This window comes from Calidris pugnax, unplaced genomic scaffold (genome assembly GCF_001431845.1).
Source record: "Calidris pugnax isolate Ruff unplaced genomic scaffold, ASM143184v1 scaffold153, whole genome shotgun sequence".
NCBI classification, from domain to species: domain Eukaryota; kingdom Metazoa; phylum Chordata; class Aves; order Charadriiformes; family Scolopacidae; genus Calidris; species Calidris pugnax.
Genome location: NW_015090999.1, coordinates 9406793 through 9434772, shown reverse-complemented (window position 1 = coordinate 9434772; position 27980 = coordinate 9406793). Strand labels below are relative to the sequence as shown.

Here is a 27980-nt window from a genome sequence, read left to right as displayed (position 1 = left end):
CAATGTGCAAATTAACCTTTTTCAGAGAGGAGTTTTCATGTTTCCTTTTCAAGCTGATGAATTGTCAACAAGGCTGTAATATGAAAACCTTGTTTTATTGAAGTTAATGACGAAAATACCACCTTCTGTAGAATTTAGTCTGTACTGATTCAGAACAGGGGTTCTGTTGTAGGCTGGACTGGATTTTCTTTTTAGATGATTTCTTGCACCAGGTTACTTAGGTCTATTGTGTCTAAGCTCTTAAATATTGTGTGTTGTAACCAGGCAACATGACTAACATTTTGCAAACACCTAACTAGCTTCCTACACCAGGGCTAGATTCACAGAAAAATGTGCTGTTACAAGACGTGCCTTGCAAGGACATTGCTCTACCTCATGCAATCCCTCTGTAGAGCTATGGGGTGAGACTACCATGCACACCAGCAGAGGTATTTATGTGTGTATGTGTTTGTGTGTGCATGTACATCTGCATGAGTTTGTAGAATTAGGGCTTATGAATGGGGAACATAAAACCCCAGCAAGCCAAATAAAGAGCTACTGCAGCTAGTCAGTAAGAAATAAAGGGCGGGGGGGAAGGCATCTTAAAAAAGACAGTAATTTAACCCTGGCTTCTATGAAGTACTTTCATTAAACTAGGATCCAGGGCAATTAATGTAATTGGCCTGTAATGACCAGGCTTTATTCTTGTGGTGGCTGCCACTCCCTGTCACATTTTAATCATTTTATTCAAGGTAGAAAAGATTCAGTGTGAAAGATTGAAGGTATTCCCTTTTTTCAGGACAGCCTTCTTACCGTCTGAAAAATGGAAATGGTTTTGAGGAACGTGGAGAATGCAGCCAGCGTCACCTGACACAGCTTCACTACCCTCCAGCTGTATTTTAAGAAACAGGAATTACTTTTGAGACATCCTTTTCATTTGTAGGAATCAGCAAATGCTTCCCAGTGATGAATTCTGACCGGAGAGAGGTACCTGCTCCAGCTGTGACCCAACCTCTCCTTGTGTGGCTGGAGGAACAGCCAGACAAAGGTATCACTCTCATTCTTCAGCGGGTGGTTTGGAGGAAGAAAAAACATCCCCATTCTTTTGCCTCACTAACGTCATCATTTTTTCCTAAAACTCCATGAAAACTGGTGCTCTGACCACATCGTACTAGTGCATGCCCATGGTGTGAGCCCATGAGCACTTGTGTAGGAAAGGAATATATTACAGCACTTCGTCCTGTCCCAGTCTCTAAATTCTAGTCTCTGAATATGTCTGTTTGTGAAGTACCGATTGCTGGAGATCTGGGGATTTATTGCTGGCCTTGGGGTCAAATGGCACAGACTGGCTGAAACCCATACTACTTAGGGTTAGCTCTCTCTGTGGCAAAGTGGTTTTGGCTAAAACCATTAGAAATAGAGGCAGGGAGTAGGCACCGCTTAGGCAGTGTGGGCAGCCAGGGTCTAGTGGCTAGCAGTGTGGCTTCCATAGGATTTCAGCTCTTCAGTCTTTTTAAAATATGCTATGGAGGCTTCTGAAAAATGCTTTGAAAAATGTGTAACTTCCCCTAGCAGAGGGAAGGCTTTAAATAAGGCTTTACAGTTCTGATTTTTTGGAGCTACAGGCTTTTGATCTGATTCTAAACTAAAACATATTGATTTTTCTAATGATGTGGGCTGAAGTCATCTAACGTGCTCCTTTACAGAAGCTCTGACAAATACAGAGAAAACCTAGAAAAAGATATTAGAGAGATTAAGTAGGATATGCATGGAATATCTAATTTTGCTACAAGCTGAGCTAATTAACTCTAATTCCTTTTAATGAAAGGGATGATAAATAAAGCGATATTCAAGCTCTTGTGTCTTATCCTCTTTTCTTTAATGCTGGTATTACTCTGTTGTCTTTCTCCCCTGATTTGCATAGGGGTAAGAGAAGAATCAGGCCCTTTCATTTTAAGGAGGAAATCCTTGAAATCAGAAATGTCCTCTAGCACCGAAAATCAGTGCAGCACAGGAAAGACAATTGCTTCCCTGAACTGGTTTCTGGAGGTACCTGGGGGTGTTTTCTGACTCGGAAACAGCTTGTCTGCACTACCTTACTTCTTTTGGAAAAAATGGACATGTTCGTTTTCACTGAACATGAAAACTTGACAGGTTTTAGTCAACTTGCTTTTTCCTGTAACCACCCCACCCCCCCTCCAAATTGCTATTGTAAAGGTAGCTTTTTCTTCAAATTAAAATGAGAGTTTCAGAGCGCCCTTCTATTGTGTAATAGTAATGGAATATGGCCTGTAGTCCTTTGTCATTGAAAAATATATGCTTTCAGCTGAAAAGATGCATTTTTCTTATCCTTGGTCTGTCTTCCCAGACACTTGGAAGTCTGAGAAATGATGCAGCAGATGCTGAGCTGAAAGCTAGAAGATATATAATGATTTAAGTGTCAGCTGCCTAGTATTTACTGTTCTTTTAGTTCACTATGATAGAAGACCGCAGCTGTGCAAATTAAAAAAGAAATCTTAAAAAGGTCATATTTTTCATTATATCTTTTTTCCTGCTAGGTTTGTTTACTTTCAAAATGATGCATTCTTTGTCAATTAAAATCAATATATATTTTATTATATTTTTTAATGTGTTAATTGTCTGGTTGCCAGTGGCAACTACAAAAAGAGTAAACACAAACAGCCAGCACATTCCATGCTTGTTTTCTAGTTCTTACTGTCTCATCAGCAAAGCACTTGGGGAGGATTAACTCATTGTCATAATTTTGCTCTGTTAAATTAGGGGATTATTGGTTCTGTTTGTGACAGCCTCAATGGACCCCAAGAAGACACGTGGGTCAATTGGCTATATTATAGCTTGTCTCCATATGGGAATTTTGGAATGAGGTGGGTTTTTATAGTTGACTACATCACCTATATACCAACCCAGTGATCAGCTGTACTGTTAATCATTGGCCATTAGCTGTTGCTTAGGAATTTTTTTAAAATAAAATTTTTGGATGCCATTAGTATGTGGGTTTTCTTGGAACTCACCCTTTCTTCTAAGGAGTCATATATAAAGAAGTCAAAATAAATCTTTGGCTGGACTACAGCTAAACTGCTTGTATGCCATATAAAGGAAGTTTCCTATATCATTATGCACTTTGATGTTTACATTTTCTTTTAATCTGTTCTAAAACCGCTAGAATCCATACACCAATTTGCCTTCAGTGTCACAACTCAGTCCTATAGCTCAAGAGAGAGAGTTCTAGAAACAATGATTTATAAAGCTGAAAATTTATAAATGTTCACCAAAAAAAATTTTTTTCTAGCTGTTGCACTTGCTACTTTCCTGTTTCAGATTCTGTTTTAGGGTACAATCCAACCTGCATGCAATAAAGGCAGACAATTTTTTCTTCTCGATCCATCTTTTCAAATTTTAGGCAAAACTCCATTCCAGAAATGAGCAGCCCAACAGTATTTCTTGCTGATATCAGCAGAGACACGCCTGAAGCAGTTAGAGATCAATGAGGGAGCTTTGGAGAGACAACTAAATTACACACAAATTACACGCTATGGAAAGGACTGAAGATATTGAAGGTGGGAATACTCAGACTAAGGAACCAGTGACCTCTAAAACAAAAGGTTCCTCTGCAATTCTATTTAAAATACTTGAAATTAATAATGATTTTTCTGTAGGCTACAAAGAAGGCTTAGGGTTCAGTGTGTTACTTTGTAGATAAAAGTCACCCTTCCACATATAAATAATTAAATATTTCAAGAAAGGTGAAATGTTTCATAATATTTTGGTGTTCTCTTGAGGCATTCTCACATCCTCCAAGTGCAGACTGATTTTTCCCTCCTTTTTTTACCCATCACCCCATACTGTGATGTTCTGTCCACTGGATGGATAAGAGATTTTGTTGCTGTGGTGGTGAATTGCTTGTAGTCAAGGATACAAATATCGCAGTGGAGCTGGACGAGTTAAATTTAACGTGTGTGTAACTGACAGGCATGTATAGGGTAAGCACTTTTTATTACGTACTTCTCAGTGCCACTCAGTTCACAGCGTGCTCCACAAATATTGGCAAGAAAAGATGTCATGTGCTGGGGAATGAGTAATAGAGATTTGTGAGAATTATGGTTGCCAGAGAATGTCTAATTATAGCTCATGAAAGACCAAACAATAGGGGTAAAAAACAACAGAAACATTCCCTCAAAACAAAGGTGGATTAGTGAGTCTTGGAGAGAAATGACAATATTAATAGTCACTGAAATTCCCATGTGGCCAAGAACCCATGGGTAAAGGACTGGCCTAGATCTGTGGAAAAGAGGGTCTGGTCATGACAAAGTGCAGGATGAAATGAACTTCACTTGTGCAAAAGGGATTCCAGCATGTTATATATAAAACTATGTGTTCAGCTACGTTGGAAGCAGGGAAGGAGCAGCTTTTCCCTAAATAAAAAAAACCAAAATCTGACTTGTACTTCCAACATACGAAATAAGGCAGCAGATGGAGTTGCTAGGAGACAGAAGGCAAAAAACAAGAGCATGAATGTGCTCTAGTGTCCCTACACAATAGCAAAGAGTATATGAAATGAGCCCGAGCTACAGATCTCACCATCAGCTATTGCTATTACAGGTGATGAAGTTTAGTCTTCATGCTAACCGGTTTAATGGTAAATGTGAACAATTTTAATGAGGATCTATGAGACTAATACTATGTGATATTTAATGCTACTCTGTGGGCGATCTTTGAATTACAGTATAATTCGGGTGAGAAGGACCTCAGAAGTCTCTGGTCAACCTCCTTCTCAAAGCATGGCCAGCTCTGAGGTCAGACCATGATACTCAGGGCTTTATCCAGTCACTTCCTTCATGAATGGAGGTGGGACTTCTTTGGACAACTTGCTCCACTGCCTGATTGACCCCATAGATGGTAAAGGTTTTCCTCATATCCTGTCTAAACCAATCTTATTTCAATTTATGTCTGCTGCCTCTCATCCTCCCACCATGCAGCACTGTGAAACACTTGGCTCCATCTGTCTACTACCGTAAAAGACAATAAAAAATGTTTCTGTAAATACATTAACAACAAAAGGAGGGCTAAGGAGAATCTCCATCCTTTAATGGATGCATGAGGAAACAGTGACAAAGGATGAAGAAAAAGCTGAGGTACTTAATGCCTTCTTTGCCTCAGGCTTTAATAGTAAGACCAGTTGTTTTCCAGGTACTCAAGACCCCTGAGCTGGAAGACAGGGATGGGGAGCAGAATGAAACCCCCATAATCCAAGGGGAAATGGTGAGGGACCTGCTACAGCACATAGACACACACTAGTCTATGGGGCCAGATGGGATCCACCCGAGGATACTGAAGGAGCTGGCAGAAGTGCTCACCAAGCCACTTTCAATCGTTTATCAGCAGTCCTGGCTAATCAGGGAGGTCCCAGATGGCTGGACCTTAGTAAATGTGACGCCGATCCACAGAAGGGCTGAAAGGAGGATCCGGGGAGCTACAGGCCTGTCAGTCTGACCTTGGTGGCGGGGAAAGTTATGGAGCAGACCATCCTAGGTGCCATCATATGGCACGTAGGACAACCAGGGGATCAGGCCCAGTCAGTATGGGTCCATGAAAGGCAAGTCCTGCTTGACAAAACAGCTCTCTTTCTATGACAAGGTGACCTGCTTCTTGGATAAGGGAAAGGCTGTGGATGTTGTTTACCTGGACTTTACTAAAGCCTTCAAGAAACAGTGACAAAGGATGAAGAAAAAGCTGAGGTACTTAATGCCTTCTTTGCCTCAGGCTTTAATAGTAAGACCAGTTGTTTTCCAGGTACTCAAGACCCCTGAGCTGGAAGACAGGGATGGGGAGCAGAATGAAACCCCCATAATCCAAGGGGAAATGGTGAGGGACCTGCTACAGCACATAGACACACACTAGTCTATGGGGCCAGATGGGATCCACCCGAGGATACTGAAGGAGCTGGCAGAAGTGCTCACCAAGCCACTTTCAATCGTTTATCAGCAGTCCTGGCTAATCAGGGAGGTCCCAGATGGCTGGACCTTAGTAAATGTGACGCCGATCCACAGAAGGGCTGAAAGGAGGATCCGGGGAGCTACAGGCCTGTCAGTCTGACCTTGGTGGCGGGGAAAGTTATGGAGCAGACCATCCTAGGTGCCATCATATGGCACGTAGGACAACCAGGGGATCAGGCCCAGTCAGTATGGGTCCATGAAAGGCAAGTCCTGCTTGACAAAACAGCTCTCTTTCTATGACAAGGTGACCTGCTTCTTGGATAAGGGAAAGGCTGTGGATGTTGTTTACCTGGACTTTACTAAAGCCTTCAACACTGTTTCCCACAGCATTCTCCAGGAGAAACTAGCTTCCCATGGCTTGGATGGGTGTACACTTTGCTGGGTAAAAAGCTGGCTGGATGGCTGGGACTAAAGAGTGGTGGGGTTAGGTGGAGTTAAATCCAGTCCATAATCCAAGGGGAAATGGTGAGGGACCTGCTACAGCACATAGACACACACTAGTCTATGGGGCCAGATGGGATCCACCCGAGGATACTGAAGGAGCTGGCAGAAGTGCTCACCAAGCCACTTTCAATCGTTTATCAGCAGTCCTGGCTAATCAGGGAGGTCCCAGATGGCTGGACCTTAGTAAATGTGACGCCGATCCACAGAAGGGCTGAAAGGAGGATCCGGGGAGCTACAGGCCTGTCAGTCTGACCTTGGTGGCGGGGAAAGTTATGGAGCAGACCATCCTAGGTGCCATCATATGGCACGTAGGACAACCAGGGGATCAGGCCCAGTCAGTATGGGTCCATGAAAGGCAAGTCCTGCTTGACAAAACAGCTCTCTTTCTATGACAAGGTGACCTGCTTCTTGGATAAGGGAAAGGCTGTGGATGTTGTTTACCTGGACTTTACTAAAGCCTTCAACACTGTTTCCCACAGCATTCTCCAGGAGAAACTAGCTTCCCATGGCTTGGATGGGTGTACACTTTGCTGGGTAAAAAGCTGGCTGGATGGCTGGGACTAAAGAGTGGTGGGGTTAGGTGGAGTTAAATCCAGTTGGTCACAAGTGGTGTTCCCCAGGACTCAGTATTGGGGCTGGTTCTCTTTAACATCTTTATCAATGATCTGAATGAGGGGATTGAGTGTACCCTCAGTAAGTTTGCAGATGACACCAAGTTAGGCAGCAGGAGTGTTGACCTGCTTGAGGGTAGGATATCTCTACAGAGGGATCTGGACAGGCTGGATTGAAGGGCTGAGGCCAATGGGATGAGATTCAGCAAAGACAAGAACTGGGTCCTGCACTTGATCACAACAACCCCAGGCAGCCCTACAGGCTTGGGGAAGTGTGGCTGGAGAGTTGCCTGGTAGAAAAGGACCTGGGAGTATTGGTTGACAGCCGGCCGAATATGAGCCAGCAGTGTGCCCAGGTGGCCAACGTGGCCAACAACATCCTGGCCTGTGTCAGGAATAGTGTGGCCAGCAGGGGAGTGATCATCCCCCTGTCCTTGGCACTGATGAGGCCCCACCTCAAGTACTGTGTCTAGTTTTGGGCCCCTCACAAGAAAGATATTGATCTTCTGGAGTGGGTCCAGAGAAGGGCAAGGAAGCTGGTGAAAGTTCCCAAGCACAAGTCTTATAAGGAGTGGCAGAAGAAACTGGGGTTGTTTAGCCTGGAGAAAAAAGAGGGTGAGGGGAGATCTTATTGCTCTCTGCATCTACCCGAAAGAGGGTTGTAGAGAGGTGGGTTGGTCTCTTCCCAAGTTACAAGTGATAGGACAAGAGGAAATGGCCTCAAGCTGCACCAGGAGAGGTTTAGATTGGATATTAGGAAAAAATTCTTCACCAAAAGTATTATCAAGCATTGGAACAGGCTGACCAGAGAAGTGGTTGAGGCACCATCCCTGGAGGTATTTGAAAGACGGGTAGATATGTTGCTTAGGGACATGATTCAGTGGTGGACTTGGCAGTGTTTACAATTAACTTGATGGTCTTAAAGGTCCTTTCCAACCTGAATGATTCTATGAATCCATGATTCTAAGATTCTATGATCTCCTTGCTCCTTACCTACCCTGTAGGTACTGGGGAGTTCTGTCAGGTCCCCCCAGAGCCATCTCTTCTCCTGGCTAAACAAGCCCCAGTCCCTCAACCTCTCTTCATAGGGCAAGTGGTCCAGCCCCAACTATCCTGGTGGCCTTTACTGAATTTATCCAAGTTTATCAGTGCCTCCTGTGCTAAGGGCCCCAAAACAGATGCAGTATTATTCATGTGATCTAACAAATGCTGCCTGCACTCCTGCTAATACAGCTTCAGCTGCTGTTGGCAATCTTTACCATCTTTTGCCAAGGTGCACTGCTGGCTCGTGTAACTCACAGCCATAACTCTAGTGCCTTGATTTTGAATCCACCAGTACAGGTGGTCATCAATACCTTGTTGTCACTCCAGAGCTAAATGATGTAAGAGAAAGGAGATGGTGCAAGGTGGAAAGAATGGTAGAGTCATGTGCGGTACTGATGAAATATGAAGTGAAAGTAAAGCCTGACTGGGAAGTTGTGTAGGGAAAGATAAAATGAATGAGAAATGAGACAAGTTTCAGTAGAGTTTGACTATAGCACACTAGAAATAAGAAAGATTTAATAACAAAATAATTTTCTTGTGGGATAATCTCAGGTAATTTGGCTGCCATCGGATAACATAGCATCATGGATGGGCTTCGTAGGATACATTAGAAAACAGTTTTAGAATATAAATATTAAAATATCTATTGAATGCTTAAGATCATCTGCTTCTTTATGATAGTGCTAATAAGTTGGGAAAAAAAGAAAAAAAATATGTATCCAGCTATAACAAAATACTTATATTTAATAATGTAAGAAGAAAATAGTATACCAATTATAATATTAGAAGGCCATTAAAGTTTGAGACAGATATGTGTACAGAACAAAGAAATGTGGTGAACAATATATAAGTCAGGGACTTAATTGGTTCTATGAGCAGAGAAAAATATTGCCAATTAAAAAAAACCCCACAAATAATTCCTCTGGAAGACATCACAAGGCATGTGATTGGAAGAGTTCTTCATTAAATCCAAGATCTGAAACTACACTGTAAAATGACAAGGACAATCAAAAGAGTTTAAAGGTAGGTGCTCAGAGTTTTGAGGCAGAGAAGAAATGCCCCAAAGCCTCCAAATACAGCCCCCAAAACCCAGGAAAAATAGTGGCCAAGTTCTTATGTGGATTTAAATAAATTATTTGAGCAATTATCCATTATTATTTTAAATATTTATTCCAAATGCAATTTGCTATAAATTCTATCATAGAGGTTGACAAATATCTCATAAAACTACAAAGAGTACCAGTTTGGGGTCATGTATTGAATTTAGGTGATGTCTACTAGTCTTCTGTAGAGTTCAGTGTTATCGTCTAAATACAGTGGTTAATGATCTAAAAAAACCCCACCTTTGGACAATATGTTTGTATTTTTATGAGTTAGGGTGTTGTAGATAATCACAGAGTTGACATAAAGAAGAGAAAAATACAGTTAGTAATAAGAGTAGATAAATATAACAAAATTGCTTTCAGATCCTAGAAAAAAGCAAGTAAGAAGGCATTTGGACAAAACCACAGAAAACAGAAACAGGCATTGGGGTGAAAGTGGACAATTAATTAGGGAGGAGTCACCAAACAAGAAGTAGACTGTGCACTGCAGGAATCTGTAGACAGCATGAAGCCCTGGAGCAAAGCTGGTTAACCAAACCTGATCTGCAACATTCAGCACAGGCCACCTCTGCGATTAAAACAAAAACAAAAGAAAAAAGGCAAGCAGGTAAGCAGGGCATACAGCGCATGACCAGCTGATACTAGTTTGCAGGCTAAGACTTAGGAGGAAATGAGCTTCACATGAGCTTCAGTAGTTGGCATTGCAGGACTTTTCTCAGCTGCAGGTTCTCTAGGGTTGGCTTGAGCACAACCTCTGCCGGTAAGGATCCAGCTGGGAAAGGATGGCTGTGTCTGTGCTGGTATCACCACCTGCTCCAGGAATGGAGTCCCAGTCAGTTCTCCAGCCAGTGAATTGGGTCCTACGACTTTCTACACTCCCCCTTGCTCAGCCTGGCCCTATCCGTAGCGCTCGGATATCCCGGGGGGCAGCAGCTGTCCCTTGCAGCCACTTACAGGCGTCTCTAACAGTAGTGTGTTTGTGCGTGATGCCAGGGGTGTGTTTGCATAAGGAGTTATGTATTATGACAGCTCACCGCCTGCGTGAGGACGGTGTTTGAAGGCTAGGCCAGGTGGAGGTGGTGAGAGCTGGCTTGCTTCCATCCACCACGCTTACTGAAGCAGGCCCTGAGATGGTTTTATCATTGAGTCAGTTCCAGGTTTTAGCTGGGTGGATACCAAGTTGTTCCACCCCGTGAAGGATTCAACGTGTGCACACGGGCAATAGGAGCAAGCCCAACTGGCATCTCAGATGTACCCAGAGCTTGTGTTTGCCAGGTACTTTAACTCACTTTTACCACCTGGCAAGCCTTCAAAGTGAAAATATGCACATTTCATCAAGGAAAGCAAGTGTTCACAGTCTTTCTTGCAATACTGGAAACCCTCTTTCTGATAATTTTCAGGTTTCCTCATCCAGAGGATCATAAATATTTACAATGATTTCCCACGTGCCTATGGAATGTAAATATATATATATACACCAAACTTGTAGAGAAATAATTCAATAGGATTCAGACCCAGAACAATATGAATATAAAAATAAGTAGTTGTCAATATTCCTTATCTCATTATCCAGTGGCATTATGTCTATGCTTTAAAAGGCAGAATTTCTAGCATTAAATAAGTTAAGGGAAGGATCCTAGTAGTAACAATGCTTCACAGCTTCACCATGCATTGTGTCTAGGACATGTTCCCCAAGCGCTCACCAGAAGGTTCATCAAGGTAGAGGTGAGGGGCAGAACAAGGCTGTGCACCTTCTTTGTGCCTCTGCTGGAGGAAATCTAGGAGGGACCAGAGAACAGAGGACGGATTAAAAACATCTCTCTGTGCACTGTGGTTCAAGAGTTTCTTGGTGTCTTTGCAGCTGTGCAAAGGTCTCTATCTAGACAACTGAAGTGCTGTAGGTGTTATGTTACTTTCCTAAGAGTAATAGCGGTTCTGCATTGAGCAAGCATTTAAAGCAAGACTGACAAGACTAATTAATATGTAGTGTAGATGACGGAATCACAAGTCTCAACAGTACTGCCATGAAATAAATAAAAAAAGTCAGTGCAAGGCCTTTCATATCACTGTGGTCTTATTCATACTACTATATTTTTCAGCAACCTCATTAATTCACCTGATTACAACTCTGAAATTCTCACTAGCTCCATTGTGAGCTAGTGAGGTCTTAGGACCTATTTAGTGTTCCTTGTCATTTTGAACTTTAAAAGTCAATTGTTCTTCAGGAATGTCATTTAAATTGTGGGTTTAGGTCATCTGACTGGTCGAAGTTCACCTCTTTGAACATGTCCTTACAATTAATTTTTATAAGATGAAGCCTTGCTGATTACCTCTAATTTTTCCAAAACTCTGACCAAAGTGTAGCTCTCTGTTAGTAAAGCAATAACTTTTGGAATCTTCAGTTCAAAACTGGTAATACATCTATAACATCATGATAATTTATATAACAGTGGGAAAAAAATGTTGAGAAACTATTTTTTAAGGAAGTCCTCTTCCCAGCCATAAGAATTTAAAGAACAATGAGAAATAAAGTGTTAACAGCATATTTCTGTAACCTTATTTGCAACCATTGCCTTTTTAATTTCACATAATCAGGGATTTTTTTTTCATTTGTTCAGCTCAAGATTATAACAATGAAAAATAAATTAATGCATTTTTTAAAGTCACATTGTAGCTTGTAAGCAAAAGAATGGGTCTCGAGTCTATGTATATATGTAAATGATTATATTTTAAATAAGCAAAAGTACAAAACCACAGTCGTGTACCAGGCAGGGAAATGTTTGTCCATGTACCAGGCACGGAAATGCAGAAAATTCTGCAGCGATACAGAACTGAGTGATACAATCCAGTGGAGGATTAGATCTGATAAAAACTGATCTGATAAGGCACCTATTCTTGCCGTTTCCCTTTAGCCTCTTACAAGATTCCATAAATTAGGAATCAAGGGCTGTCAGCAACCTCTGTAATCAGCAGTGGGAGATGAGTTAGCGTGCCCTGCAGTCCTGTATCCCTGATTTGCCAGATAGGGGAGAGCTGCTGGAGCACATGGTGGTTCCCTTCTGGCTTCTGCACTTGTTATCTCATTCATCTGGAAACCAAGGCAGACAGTCGCTTGGGTGTCTTGCTTGTCTTGGAGCTGGGATGTGTGAGGTTGGGCATCCACCAAAGCCTGGGAACTCTAATGGATTCCCAGGGGCATCTCCAGATCATAATTCAGCTTTGAGACACTCAAAAGAGCTGAGTCTATCAATAGACTATGAAAAACCTGTAGGCACATAAGTTAAATGCCTGGAGATGTAGTGTTAATCCAGGTCCTAAGAACTTAGACATGAAGACATCAAAATACCTGAATTTCAGGCACACTGCTGGATTTAATTTTATGTGCATAGTCTGTCTAAACAGTGAAATGTCTCACTATAGGATCCAAAGCAGCCAGTGATGTCAGCAGGGAGCAGATAGCAGAAGCAGAGCAGTATGCCCAAAGTCCTCCCATGTGGGGTGTATGCTCTCTCAGGAATAAGTACTTCTACCTACTTGTGATCCACCACTAAGTTTCACATCCTGTAAACAAGAGTTTTTTCCTTCAGACTGGACACGGTCTTTCAATTTAAAGGTTGAAATCATAACATGGAGCTGCGTCTCTTGCTGTTTTATCATTTCAGCCCATGCCCAGGCACTTGGAAACTGAGATCCGGGTCCCTCCTCTGCTTTAGGTCTGAGGGAGTCAGAGGTCAAATCCACCTTCTCCATCTCCTACATAAATCCTTCCTGCTGTTTTCGGAGCTGTGCTACTATGCAGTGCTGCCAGTTCATTTCTCTGCAGGACTCATAGCCCAACGGTTAAGTAACCTTCTCAGAGATGCGAGATGTGGATTTGAGTCTTCGCTGCATTCAGGAGGGAGATGGAACTATGTCCCAGGTCCTGGTGAGTTACCTAATTTTTATATAATTTGACATGGAGTAGGTATCATCTTTGCCCTTGGAGGGTACATGAGGAAAAAATGCAGGGTTCTGTTGCTCGTTTTATTGCAGTTGGTCTTATTCTTAGATCAAATACTGTTTTGGGACCTCTGGGGATGTGAGGCAGCCAAAAGTTATCAAGTTATAGTTAGTGTACATATAGATAGATAGATAGATATAGTTAGACACCTGGGATATGCCTGAAAGGTCAACCCTTGTAAAGGACATTAAAGCTAGACAAGAAGGCAACTGGCAAGTCTATGTGACTTCGATCTCCTGTATCTCAACCCACAAGTCTTTTGTTATATTTTCTCTTCCCTGTTCAGCTGAGGAGAGTGGCTTGGTGGCACGTGGTGATCAGCCAGGGTCAACCCACCACAGTCAAGCAGCAGATTTGGTGTTGCAGTTTTGGATACAGAGGCACACACTCTGTCAAATTACTGCTTCTACCCCAACTCTTTTTAGACAGAAAGAAAACTCACTGATTCTGAAGCACATCTCTCTGTTCATCTTTCGCTTCACATACATGTCTCTGGCGTATCTGTGGTACGTGGCACCTTGTAGTCTGCCATCATCCCACACCTTGGCTTCCTGTGGTATGAAATCATTAGTTGATTTAGACTTGTCAGGATTGGTCTGCTCCAGAGTGCAGTGGGAAGGCGTCCCTGTAGAGCTGAGTTCAAAAGCAGTGCTCCCACCAAGACAGCAGGTGCCACGTCAAGTGGCACTGGCAAATCAGGACAAAGACTTTTCTTGCTTCTGACCGCCTTAAGCCCACATTCAAGATATGTCTATCGGATTGACCATTCCTTGTGACTCCTCTGGAAACAAAAATCGCTTAGAGGCACCTACATTCCCTAAATATGTCAATTCTTTGGGCTCTAAAATGTCGTTATGAGTTGTTATATGGGTGTGGCATTTTAATCAAGATGCTGTGAGGAGGTTATGGGTGAAGCAATTATTTCATGCGGCAATAAGAAATGCTTTAAGATCTTTTATCTTTCATTAGAATCTAGTGTGTTATTTATTAGCGCAAATGCCATTGCAGAACAGGTTCATACAGGAAATGAAGAAACTTCAGTGAAAGTAGATGTAGGATAAAATCAACATTCAGCTTAGCTCACGCTATTTAAAAGGAAAATATCCACATCAGTTTTGGCTCAGGGACATGCAAAATGTTTTCTGTTTTAGGGCTTAAATTAACACCTAGCTGAAATAGCTGTTAATATGCTTTAGCAATTCAGTGTGTACCAAAACTAAATTTACCTTCTAATTAAATGAGAGAAAAAGTCAAACCCTAGCATTTCATCTGTCTTAATGAATTCCTAAAGAAGGAGCAGGGACTAATTGCCTCTTTTGACTTACTTGTGGTAAAAATGATAGAAGGAAGGGATTTAAAACTAATGAGTCTAAATAAGTTCATGTTGTTTTTTTTTAAATTTAAAAGTGCAATTGAAATAATCCTTATTTGTTCAAAGTATTTTTGAAGGAAATGGAAACAGGGTTTTAACCTGGCCAATTGGATAATCTCAAAAAAAGGTCTAATGATATAAAATTACCACTCCCTCCTCAGAGAAAAAGCAATTATTAAAATTTGCCAGCCTAACTGCTTGGGATTTCATTTGGCTTCTTACTCCAGCATCATAGGAGGGGTACTCTTCCAGCAAATTTAAATTATTAAAAAGGGTTGTTTTTGCCACTGAACTTGATGGTCAATTTTGACTATATACTGTAAATCCATTTTAAAGGATTTTAAAGAATGATACTCAATTTTATAAAAACTGGTCTCTACACTATCTTCTGAGTAAAGAAAATATGATTTTTTTTTCATATATATATAAATATTTTGCTAGGACTACCCTGCACCTTTTTAAAAATTACATCAGTTTACTTTCTTTTATTCATTTAAGTGATATAGTGGGTGTGTATTTGTCCCTTTCCATTCTGTTTGATTAGCCCTTGATACATCACAATCACTTGTCTGAAAAATGGCAAATTTGTGGGTGTTTACTCAGTGTTTTGAATGCATAACAAAAGCCTATGAGTTGGCAAGCCCACCTTGTCTTGCTATAATGCAAACATCTCCCAAAGCCATGGAAAATAGTTGGCCAAAACAGAAAGTAGCACCAAAAAATTTTGGAATCTTGAAAATCATTAACACAACTGCAAACACTGTGAGGTAAAAAAAAAAAACACAAAAAACCCCACAAATCCCTGGGCCTTTAAATGTCAAAAAATGTGCTGTGGGCCCATGTTTCCCCCAGTCTCCTCAGAAAAGCACATCCATTTGCTCTACCTGAATTCATCCCTTCTCAAATCAACATCAGCCCTTACCGAACTAAAAGATATAAGCTGGGTTTTCACCTCTCTAAGTCTCCTGGCCATTCCACAAGTGTTATTAATTTTAGGATTTACACTGATTTGATCCTATTCCTAGCAGTAAATGTAACAGCTTTTATCTCAACAACATGAGACACAAGGGCTACCTCTCTACTTGTAGATTCAGCAGTGCCAGGATCCATATGCTGATCCTCTGGCCAGCTGGCACGGACTACTCTTGCTCATCCTACTGAAGTCTCATAAACAAGCTTGCTGCACTCAAGCTACCTATTGGGAAATGGTCTCCCATCTTTCTTAACTCTGGAACTGTGCTGAGGGCTTGTTTGGGAACTTGCTGACTGGTCAGGGCCAGAACCACACCAGGGCCTTTTCTAGCTGTTTAACAAGTAGAGATGGCAAAACATAACAGTACCAGGGTCTGCTTGTCAGTTTGCCAAAATAGACATAACCAAGAGGATTTCCTTTTAAAGATTTTCCTGGATTTCCTTCTGGATCCACAGTCTCCTGTGAAGCTGGTGGGGCTCCTCCAAGAGGGGAATCTTCATCTCTCCCCTCCCAGCCTAGGCAGGGGCAGTACAAGTGAGGAAGAAACCCCTTGTAAAACACTTCTCAGTATCCTTGTCCTGTACATGGAAAAGGGAGATAAGTCTGGTTTTTGCAGTATAGGGATAGTAGTCCTTTTTTACGAACAGTGGTTTATTGTCTGTCCTTTCTGGAAAAACAAGAATTTCTCAGGAGTCAGAGTTTTATGGAGGAGCAGTAAGAGAGCCTGAAAATTTTTACTCAGCAGGTCCTGTACATGGAAAAGGGAGATAAGTCTGTTTTTTTGCAGTATAGGGGTAGTAGTCCTTTTTTACTAACAGTGGCTTATTGTCTGTCCTTCCTGGAAAAACAAGAATTTCTCAGGGGTCAGAGTTTTATGGAGGAGCAGTAGGAGAGCTTGAAAATTTTTACTCAGCAAGGAAAACAATACTGCAGAGAGGTTTGTTTTCAGAAGATTAATTTCAACTAACATCTTTTAAAATCTGGTAAAATCTTACATGTTTGCAAGTAAGAGATACTATTTCCTTTATTTCAGAAAGCACAGGTTAACAGCCTGATCTTCCCTATCCAATGCAGAGAGGTCTTTGAGAGAGCTGAGGCAGCAATTTATCTCAGCCCTACGCAGGCCTGACTCTCCTTTGCAATTTATTCCCATAATCTGACAGCCACAAGCTCCAAATCATGAAGCTGAAGTGTAAAAAAAAATCTTTTTATTGTATTGAGGAGTAGCTTGCATAATATCAAGCTTCTAAGATTTCTACTTCTAATTTTATCATGGCCTTTATTTTTAAGATTTTGTCACACAGTAAGAAGGGCAGAGTCACATCCTTGCATCTTGTGATGAGGTATGTAAGTCAGCTGAGTCCTAGTGCAAAAAAAAGAAAACAAAGCGTTTCTAGTTCACCCCAAACACTTCTTTGAATTGTAGTTCATTTAATTCATCATGAGCCTGTCAGATTTGAGGCAGCAGAATAAACAGACTTTCAGAGATGTTGTTGGCTCCAAGACTGGCTCTATTTTTATTGAAACAATTTTTAGTTCTGTTTGTTTGCTACAGAATATTTTCCTCAGCGTTGTTTTTATGCTGAACTGAGACTTGGCAGTGTTTTCCGTTGGAATGTGACACTGTTGTGTCAGGTCAGAAGAGAAAATGCCAGTCGGTGTTTCCCAGTGGTTGTACACACGTAACATTATGTCCTTTCACTGAACTCAGTCTTTATCCCTGAGAAAGAACTGTTATTTTAGCTTGCATCACTGCAGATATTATCAGTCATAAACATACACAGCTTTTCATAAGTCATATGTTCAATAGTCAAAGAAAAATACCTACTAACTTTTTCATAAAATACTATGAATTCTAAATTTCCAGAACCAATATTCCTTTTTTTTCTCCCTTCCTTTCCTCTCTCCTTCTTTTCTTATTCTGTCCGTCTGTCCTCCTTTACGGGATTTTTTCATGGGTAGGCAGAGGGGGATGGGTATATATATAGTTGGCAAGGCCTAGACCTTGGTCTAGGTTTATATTAAGCTTTGGCAGTGATTCTCTGTGTAACTGGTTCAAGTAAAGCCCTCCTGTGTCTTTTCTTTCTAAAGCAGAGATGAATAATTCTTGCCTTTTCCTGTGAACTCTTTAAAGGCTATCTGTATAAAAATCTATTATTATCTCTGTTAGAACCCCTCCAGGTAGTGTTTAGAAGCTTTTAGAGAATGAGATGATGGGATTAATTCATTCTTTGATTTATTTTTAATCTCAGCCTTTTGAATGACAGAAATGCAATGCCCATTACCTTGGAGATGGACACATCTGCATCTCTGTTAGGGTTAAGTAACAGAGTACTGCACAAGCTGTAATTCGCCCATTACCTTGGAGATGGACACATCTGCAAATCTGTTAGGGTTAAGTAACAGAGTACTGCTTGCACAAGCTGTAATTTAAAGGTTGAAAAATCTTGCATCATCCCTGAAATATAAAACCAGAGATGCTCAGTTTCCCAACACTGCATTTTACAAAGTTCTGGGCCAACTCCTTAAGTAAGTCTTTACACAGTTCTGTTTAGTCTTTTTGAAGGAAAACTATCTAATTCAATGTGTTATCTCTTTTATTTCAATATGAATTGTTCTGGATAAAGGCAAAGTAAAAACTAAGAATGTATCTCTCTTTTTCTGTTTGAAACGTCAGTGGAAAATGAATCTTTTCCATGAGAAAATAATTTCCCTTTCACACATGTCTCTAAGCACATTTTAAAACACTTTGTTCTTACCTAGTGTTATATTACTATAGGTCTCTGCCTGCAATAGCCTGTGAGTTTATACCAGATATGGGATGCTTCAGCATTCTAAAGCATCTCATCTCAGCCTGGATAAGGACAGAGATGAATAATTCTTGCCTTTTCCTGTGAACTCTTTAAAGGCTATCTGTATAAAAATCTATTATTATCTCTGTTAGAACCCCTCCAGGTAGTGTTTAGAAGCTTTTAGAGAATGAGATGATGGGATTAATTCATTCTTTGATTTATTTTTAATCTCAGCCTTTTGAATGACAGAAATGCAATGCCCATTACCTTGGAGATGGACACATCTGCAAATCTGTTAGGGTTAAGTAACAGAGTACTGCCTGCACAAGCTGTAATTCAAAGGTTGAAAAATCTTGCATCATCCCTGAAATATAAAACCAGAGATGCTCAGTTTCCCAACACTGCATTTTACAAAGTTCTGGGCCAACTCCTTAAGTAAGTCCTTACACAGTTCTGTTTAGTCTTTTTGAAGGAAAACTATCTAATTCAATGTGTTATCTCTTTTATTTCAATATGAATTGTTCTGGATAAAGGCAAAGTAAAAACTAAGAATGTATCTCTCTTTTTTTTTTGAAATGTCAGTGGGAAATAATCTTTTCCATGAAAAAATAATTTCCCTTTCACACATCTCTGTTTAAGCACATTTTACAACACTTTGCTCTTACCTAGTGCTATATTACTATAGGTCTCTGCCTCCAACACCCTGTGAGTTTATACCAGATATGGGATGCTTTAGCATTCTAAAGCATCTCATCTCAGCCTGGAGAAGGCTCTGGAGAGATCTTGTAGCAGCCTTCCAGTATTTAAAGTACCTCTGTACCTTAACTACAGAGGATGAGGAGAGGGCTGAGGTACTTAAATGCCTTCTTTGCCTCTGTGTTTAGTAGTAGAGTAGATTGTTCCCTGAGTACCCAGACCCCTGAGCCAGCAGACAGGGGCGAGGAACGGACTGAAGCCCCCGCAATACAAAGGGAGGTGGTGAGGGACCTGCTCCAACACCTGGATATAAACAAGTCTATGGGCCCAGATGGGATTCGCCCAAGGGTACTGAGGGAGCTGGTGGAAGTGCTTGTGGAGCCACTCTCCATCATTTACCAGCAGTCCTGGCAAACTGGGGAGGTCCCAGCTGACTGGCGTCTAGCAAATGTGACGCCCACATTTGGGCGCCCACAAGGGTCAGAAGGATGATCCAGGGAACTACAGGTCTCTCACTCTGACCTCAGTGCCTGGGAAGGTCATGGAACAGATCATCCTGAGTGCCATTATGTGGCACGTGAAGGACACCCATGCGATCAGGCCCAGCCAGCACGGGTTCACGAGGGGCAGGTCCTGCTTGACAAACCTGATCTCCTTCTATGATAAAGTGACCCGCTTGCTGGATGAAGGAAAGGCTGTGGATGTTGTTTACCTGGACTTTATTAAGGCCTTTGACACAGTATTGTCCTGGAGAAACTGTCTGCCCATGGCTTGGACAGGAGTACTCTCCGCTGGGTTAAAAACTGGTTGGAGGGCCAGGCGCAGAGAGTGGTGGTGAATGGAGTTAAATCCAGCTGGCGGCCAGTAACCAGTGGTGTCCCACAGGGCCTGATACTGGGGCCAGTTCTCTTTAACATCTTCACCAGTGATCTGAACAAGGGGATTGAGTGCACCCTCAGTAAGTTTGCAGATGACACCAAGTTAAGTGGGAGTGTCGACCTGCTGGAGGGTAGAGAGGCTTTGCAGAGGGATCTGGACAGGCTGGATTGATGGGTTGAGGCCAATGGGATGAGGTTCAATAAGGCCAGGTGCCAGGTCCTGCACTTGGGCCACAAAAACCCCATGCAGCTCTACAGGCTTGGGGAAGAATGGCTGGAGAGCTGCCTGGCAGAAAAGGACCTGGGGGTGTTGATCAACGGTTGGCTGAATATGAGCCAGCAGTGTGCCCAGGTGGCCAACGTGGCAACAGCATCCTGGCATGTATCAGGAACAGCGTGGTGAGTAGGACTTGGGAGGTGATCGTCCACCTGTGCTTGGCACTAGTGAGGCACCACCTTGAGTACTGTGTCCAGTTTTGGGCCCATTACCACAAAAAAGACATTGAGGGGCTGGAGCGGGTCCAGAGAAGGGCAACGAAGCTGGTGAGGGGTCTGGAGATAAAGCCTTATGAGGAGAGGCTGGGGGAGCTGGGGTTGTTTAGCCCGGAGAAGAGGAGGCTGAGGGGAGACCTTATTGCTCTCTACAACTACCTGAAAGGAGGTTGTATGGAGGCGGGAATTTGTCTCTTCTCCCAAGTCACAAGCGATACGATAAGAGGAAATGGCCTCAAATGTGGTGAGTAGGACTCGGGAGGTGATCGTCCGCCTGTGCTTGGCACTGGTGAGGCCCCACCTCGAGTACTGTGTCCAGTTTTGGGCCCATTACCACAAAAAAGACATTGAGGGGCTGGAGTGGGTCCAGAGAAGGGCAACGAAGCTGGTGAGGGGTCTGGAGATAAAGCCTTATGAGGAGAGGCTGGGGGAGCTGGGGAGCCTGGAGAAGAGGAGGTTGATGGGAGACCTTATTGGTGGATGAGTTTCAATAAGGCCAAGTGCCGGGTCCTGCGCTTGGATCACAACAACCCCATGCAGCTCTACAGGCTTGGGGAAGAATGGCTGGAGAGCTGCCTGGCAGAAAAGGACCTGGGGGTGTTGATCAACGGTTGGCTGAATATGAGCCAGCAGTGTGCCCAGGTGGCCAACGTGGCAACAGCATCCTGGCATGTATCAGGAACAGCGTGGTGAGTAGGACTTGGGAGGTGATCGTCCACCTGTGCTTGGCACTAGTGAGGCACCACCTTGAGTACTGTGTCCAGTTTTGGGCCCATTACCACAAAAAAGACATTGAGGGGCTGGAGCGGGTCCAGAGAAGGGCAACGAAGCTGGTGAGGGGTCTGGAGATAAAGCCTTATGAGGAGAGGCTGGGGGAGCTGGGGTTGTTTAGCCCGGAGAAGAGGAGGCTGAGGGGAGACCTTATTGCTCTCTACAACTACCTGAAAGGAGGTTGTATGGAGGCGGGAATTTGTCTCTTCTCCCAAGTCACAAGCGATACGATAAGAGGAAATGGCCTCAAATGTGCCAGGAGAGGTTCAGATTGGATATTAGGAAAAATTTTTACACTGAAATGGTTATCAAGCATTGGAATGGGCTGCCCAGGGAAGTGGTTGAGGCACCATCCCTAGAGGTTTTCAAAAGACGGGTTGACATAGTGCTTAGAGGCATAGTTTAGTAATGTGGGGTGTTCTTCTGTAAGGTTTACTTTTTTTTTTAAATCAGAACCAGGTTGATGGTTGGACTAGATGATCTTAAAGGTCCCTTCCAACCTAGAATCAATTCTTTGATTCTATTCTATGGTTCTAAAGGGGGTCTACAGAAGAGATGGGGAAGAACTCCTTAACAGGGAGTGGAGTGATAGGACAAGGGGTGACAGTTTTAAACTGGAAGAGGGTGAGTGAAATAAACTTGCTGTAGCAATTTCATTACCCACAAGTAAAGGACGGTTGTTTATTTTTTTCATCATGTTACAAATAATATGTGTGTACCATGCAAACTCACAAGTTTCAGTGAAGTGCAGTGCACTTCGACTGAGCAGGTATGGTCCAGTAAATAACCCAGTATACACATTAGTTCAGGTCCTACAAGCAATAGATCTGTATTAGCATGGCAATGGCCCAGACTAATTATTCCTACCTCTGAGGAATGGTTAATTGCCATAAATGTAGTGTTACATTGATGCTGTTGTATAGCATTTAGTTTAAATCAAGCTGAAATATCTTTACTCAGTGATGCATTTCAGATATACGTGTACCTAGATACACCTAGCCAGATTGAAACTAATTGCTCATCTCTGAATGTGTGTTTATACCATGATGTTTGTTATCCTCTGTGTTTATCCCAGGTTCCAGTTCCTCATATTGCAGACATGTTACTTCAGTCTGATCTGGAGCAGAGTGGTTTCTTCATGATGATGGGGGATACAGCTGAGAAGCAGTTCATGCTGGAGTCCACATTATATCGAATGGACACAGGCCTTCCTATACTCCCATCCCTGCGAACCAGTGACCTTCACTCTTCAGTGTGGGTAAGGAAGGCAGATAAACCATGTCCGCTCAACTTTACAAAAAAGCTGTCCTTGGTTTGGAAGGTTCCTGGATCAAACACCAACTTCTCCATGACTTGGCCATTTTTATTTTCCTCCCCTGCCCAAGGTAAACTACCATTTTTTTTATTTAAGTACTAAAGCAAGGTGGGTGGTTAGAAACACCTTGACTGATGAACAACTTGTTTTTTATTTTCCTCCCCTGCCCAAGGTAAACAACCATTTTTTAATTTAAGTACTAAAGCAAGGTGTGTGGTTAGAAAAACCTTGACTGATGAACAATTTGCGAATGAAATGCAAATAGCTTCCATCTGAGTGCCAAAGGCTAGGTCTCTGCCTTCTGAAATTTAGCTTACAACTGGAAATTAGCTTCTCTTTTGCTACATTTTGCAGTGAAGTCATAAGTGTGTGTTTGGCATTAGTCTGTTGCCATGGATAGTAGGAATCAGGGTAGAATGTGATGACATTAAAAGGTCACTTCAATCTCTAATGGCTATGGTGCTGGGAATGACTAATGGCATTGTACTGCTACAAATGTAGAGTTGGAACAACATGATGAACTGTAACTGACTCTTGTTTAAGCACAAATATGTCTGAGATTTAGAAGAAAGGATGACAAAACCATATTAATAAGTGAATGGGTTTATTTTTCATTTTGCTCTTTTTTTTGAGTGAGATTGCATGCATAGTCATTGGATGGGGTCATTTCACTTGCACAAAAATATAACTTAGCAAAATGGGTGTCTCAATAAATGTTATTTCTGGTATAAATCTATGATTGTATTTAAACTATCTTCCCTAGATAGCACTTTACAGGGGAATGACTTTGACCGATAATCACCACTATTTTTGTTTTCCTAGAAATATATCAAGATTGTCTTTAAGATATGACTCTTCTTGTCTGGTCATAGGAAATAAGGGATAATGTTTATTTTCACAAGTACATATTTGAAGTGTCTGACTGAAACCATGGAGTCTGTACTTGGTTTCAGACAGTTGGGTTTGTTCTGGCAGAAGAGCATGACTGAATTGAGTCCTGAATTGTTAAGACAGCCCCAAAGCTTATGGCAGAAACTCTTTAGTGGATGGAAAGGAGATGGACCATAGATTTCTACTACTGCAAAAAACTGTTAAAACAAATAGAAGTCCAGAATATGTCAACTGTGAAGGCTGTTTTCTATAATTTTTGTGTAGCTCTAATACAGATTTTTTATTTATTCATATGGCTTGACAGGAAAGTAAAAATATTAAGCCTTCCCACCATCTCTCTCCCTTCCCTTCCCTTCCCTTCCCTTCCCTTCCCTTCCCTTCCCTCCATTGTACACTGAATTTTAAAAGTGAATGCATGCTATAGCCTATCTTTCTTTTAAGCTGGCTATTTTAGCACTTAGCTGTACCCATTTTCTAGTTGTGTTATGTTTATTCATTAAGAAGTGTTGCCACATCTGTGTTGCTCTGTATTTTACTTTTACATGTAGAGGAGTTCATCGCACATTTTGTGTTCTTGAGAACTGTTTGTAGGTTTCCTTTGCAAATCAACATCTAGACCAAGCTGCTATTTACCGCTGCTGTGAAATGGTGGTATCTCCATCTCCCTTTAAACAATACTCACAGCTTCAAGATAGGTCTAAATAGTTCTTTGCTTTAATGCCATCTGTCAGTTATGTCATTTCATATGCACAGTTCCCACAACTTGTACTCCAGATGAAAATTTCCTCTTGTCCCTCAACCACCATTACCCAGATAAAGTGTCCAGAGAAGAGAGGAGCTTAGATTAAAATCTGGATAAGCACAGTGCTCTTTTCACTGTCAATAAAGACTCTGTTTTCAGCAATGACTGATCCCATAGCATTGCAGTTCACTTGGGCAACCCAGAAGCTCAAGTATCTTAGAAGTTTTACCTTGTGTAATAGGGAGCTGATCATACAGCCAGCGTTAGAGTGTTCTGACTGCAACACCTTTGGCCATAGTTTGACACATAAACCTTGGCTACATCTATGCTGCTAAAAGGAGAGGGCAAGGGACTGACTCCTGACCCCATGGTCAACTGCCACAGACTGGCGCATGTCCCCACTGCCTGTGGCTTGTCACTTCTCTAACAGGTTTGCCTTGGAGACAGCTGGTTGGTGAGGTCCACAGTGGATCCACACAGAGAAGAGAAATTGGGCAACACGGGTGGTGGAGGATCCTGAACAGGAGCCCACAGCTTATCCCTATTTATTTAGCAGCGAGGAGCTACCTTTTGAGACTAATTCAGTGCCTGGTCTTAAGCTGGTAAGAGAATCAATAATAAATAAATAGATGAACCGCAAATCCACACTGATAAAAAGCGCTCCCCAAATAGCTTCAGGATGCACTGGCCAGCACATGTTAGTGTAAGGCTACCCTTTGAAAACACTTTGGCAGCAACGGCAGGTTTTGTAGTGTGGTAACAGCTCTAATGGGACTTTCTTCCTGATGGCTGGGAAGCAGGTGACGTTGCCTTTATTTTCTCAGTTCTGCAAACAGTGGTAATTTCATAGAATTTCACTGAATTTCACTGAATTTTTAGAGTTGGAAGGGACCATAGAGATCATCTAGTCCAACTCCCCTGCTGAAGCAGGATTGCCTAGAGCTTGTCAGAGCATGTTACTCAGGACTGCATCCAGGCGGGGCTTGAAAATCTCCAAAGAGGGGACTCCACACCCTCCCTGGACAGCCTGTTCCAGGGCTCTGTCACCCTCACTGTGAAGTAGCTTTTTCTCATATTCTCCAGTCTCATATTCTCCAGAATTTTCTCAATTCTCCAGTCCCTTTCCCACCTTCCCTGCCATTAGCAAGTAGCTTGATACCTGCTATGGGTGCTGCTGCCTCCTGAGAAGTTTAGGTGTGCCATGGTGTTCTTCCTGTCCATCCTCATAGGTTCTTCTTTATAAAGTAACAAAATCCTTTTGTTTCTAAAGAAGGACTGGAAGTTACTTGAAAATGTCCCTTGAAAACAGGAAATAATCAATCATGAATTTGCATTTTGTTTCTAAAGCTTCTGTTTACATTCATTCATAAATGGAGATTTATCATTGACAGTTCCACTAAAGAGTGCAAGTAATGCATCTCACAGTTAGGGAACTTGCCCAGGTGACAATGGCAGATCAGAATAAAACCCTTTATCTTCTCCTGCCCAATCATTTGTATTAATCACACATCTCCACTCCTGATTATGAGTATGTGGCCATTCTCAGAGGCAGCTGGACTTTGCCTGGAGCAGGAGAATAAACAAAGGAGAAGAAAATCCCTTCTTTAATCTCAAGTGCAGAGATCATTTTTTCTCCAATAATAAGAAGCTTTCTTCTGAGGGTTCACAACTGCACCATTGGAGCATCTGTCTTGTGTCTTGGCACATGCTACAGATGATCAAAGCAGCAGCTTTTGTTTAAAGCAAGAGAAAAACAGGGTGGCAGAACAACCAGGGTTGGATATAGCACCACAAAGCAAGGAGGAAACAGAAGAGCCAAACTGTATAGGATGTTTTTTCAGCAGTTTGCCAGTGTGCAAAATAACATTGCCAGGTAGCTCAAGTAACACAGTTCTGAAATAGTTTATTCAACAGACATTCTTCCCATTTTTGTTCTCAAACTCCCTATATAGATTTTGTGTATGTAGATTTTTTTCAGCATCTATTTCTCAGTTCTGTAGATAATCAGTCCAACCAACCAAATAATGTTACTATTTTCCATGACAGTGAGAAACAAGTTATTTTACCAATATTTTTCTTTGCTTGCTAGCCAAATTTAAACTCCATTATTAAATGAGCAATGAATAAACCTATGCACTCTGTTCATAAGTAACAATTCTCAAAATGGAGGAGATTCTATTCATACTAGTTCTACTTTTATACAAAAATAACATTGAATCAAGCAATAACATTTTCATAGTATTTCTGTGATTAATTAATTTCATATCATCAAACAGTACAGAGAAGGTAAATATTCTCAACCCATAGCAAAACCATTGAAATACATATTTTTAGGCACCTGGTTCTTTTCAGGAACGTGAGGTCAAAAGTATTGCTCGTGAGTAATCATCACTATCAGTCATCTTCACATGATTTATTAATGCCTTGCTAAAAAGCTCTGATGCAACTGTCCAGCATCATTTTCTTTTTTCTATAGGGAGAAGAAAATCCCAAGCACTGTCATCATCAGCTGGCTTGCGTCCAATAATCCCAAATTAATTTAAGCGGCCAAGAACTGGGCGTTAACTTCTCTCGTATGTCAGGAGAGTAGGTAATAAAATAAAAACCAATCAGTCAAACCGTAGCAGCTCTTCACTCTGCAACAGTGGGAGGAGAGGGTGAGATCACCAGTTCTGCAAAGCTGAAGTGACCAGCTGACTTCTTTGTCTGCTAGCCTGCACGCTCTCCACTAGCAAAAGAAGAGAGGAGACATTTCTCCCTGCTATTTTGTGAACAAGGAGCTTTCACACACAGCCCCTCTGCACAATGAGGCTAAGTGACCCAGTGACAGTCCTCCTGAAGACAGTTCATGCTTCCAAAATTTTATTTCTTATTACATCCCACCTGTGGAAAGAAACAGCTTAGTTAATGAGAAGAGTGATGCATAGCTTTAATTCTCACGGTTATGAATATGAGCAAGGCCCCTGAGAACACTGGAAGTAATTACATTATATTCCCTTCTGTTTTAGCTACTGGGGCTGGCTTTGTTCACCGCAGATGTTACAAGAATTTCTTGCCATCTTTAAGACTGGCACTTGCCCTTTTTGGCTTGGAATTTTTTAGGACGTGTAATTTCAATCCTGAGAAATGGATGCAGACATTTATTACTGAGCTACCTTCTATGAAAGAAACAATCCCACCTCCTGAAGTCAAATTTTCCATTTTTTCTGTTACTCTATTAAAGTACCACGTGTTCATGCTGCATTGTAATGGACTACTTTGAGTTTGACTACTTTATTCAAGACCAAAAAGCACCCTGTTCAAATTTATATATAGTGAGCATGCCTATAATGCGAGTTTAGTCTTCTTTAGAGCCATAGAAGACACAGGGCAGTAGGTTAACACAAAACACTATGAACCGAAAGCATTTTAAGATACAAGTCACACACTTCTGTATATTGTGCATGGGAAGACCAGATTTCATTTTTCACGTGCCAAATAGGCTTCTATTTAAAACATAGCTATAAGAAGATGTGTTATCAGTCAATGTTTTTAGATTGTTGTTTTATACAATAAAAGACAAGTTGTGCCTACCTGTAAATGAAAGTCTGTTGTGATTTCCTTAGTACTTTGAGGAAACCCCAGTCAATAAGAGTTCTTCAATATTTCCCTTCATTCCAGCTGGAGATGAAAATATTTTTAATTATCTCCAGCTAGAAACTGCAGAGGGGGGCTTAATACACTGTAGTTATTCTGAATTAAGATTAAAATGCTGCTTGATAGCTGCTGGCTTTTTTTAGTAGCAATTATTCTGAGTGCATGATAATACTTGTTAGCAACTGCGTGTGCTTCAAGGTCTCCACTCCTTGATATGTTCTTGAACT

General features: G+C 41.7%; 1 long non-coding RNA gene across 2 annotated transcripts; it reads left to right on the top strand.

Annotated features, from left to right (window-relative positions):
* The first annotated feature begins 295 nt into the window (after positions 1-295).
* Positions 296-27980, top strand: LOC106895857. 2 transcript variants are annotated; one of them, XR_001413519.1, is made up of 5 exons: positions 296-428; positions 779-1027; positions 12858-13120; positions 22245-22554; positions 26594-27980. It is a non-coding gene; the product is annotated as an uncharacterized LOC106895857 (long non-coding RNA). The 2 variants fall into 2 exon arrangements; XR_001413520.1 differs by lacking the exon at positions 12858-13120.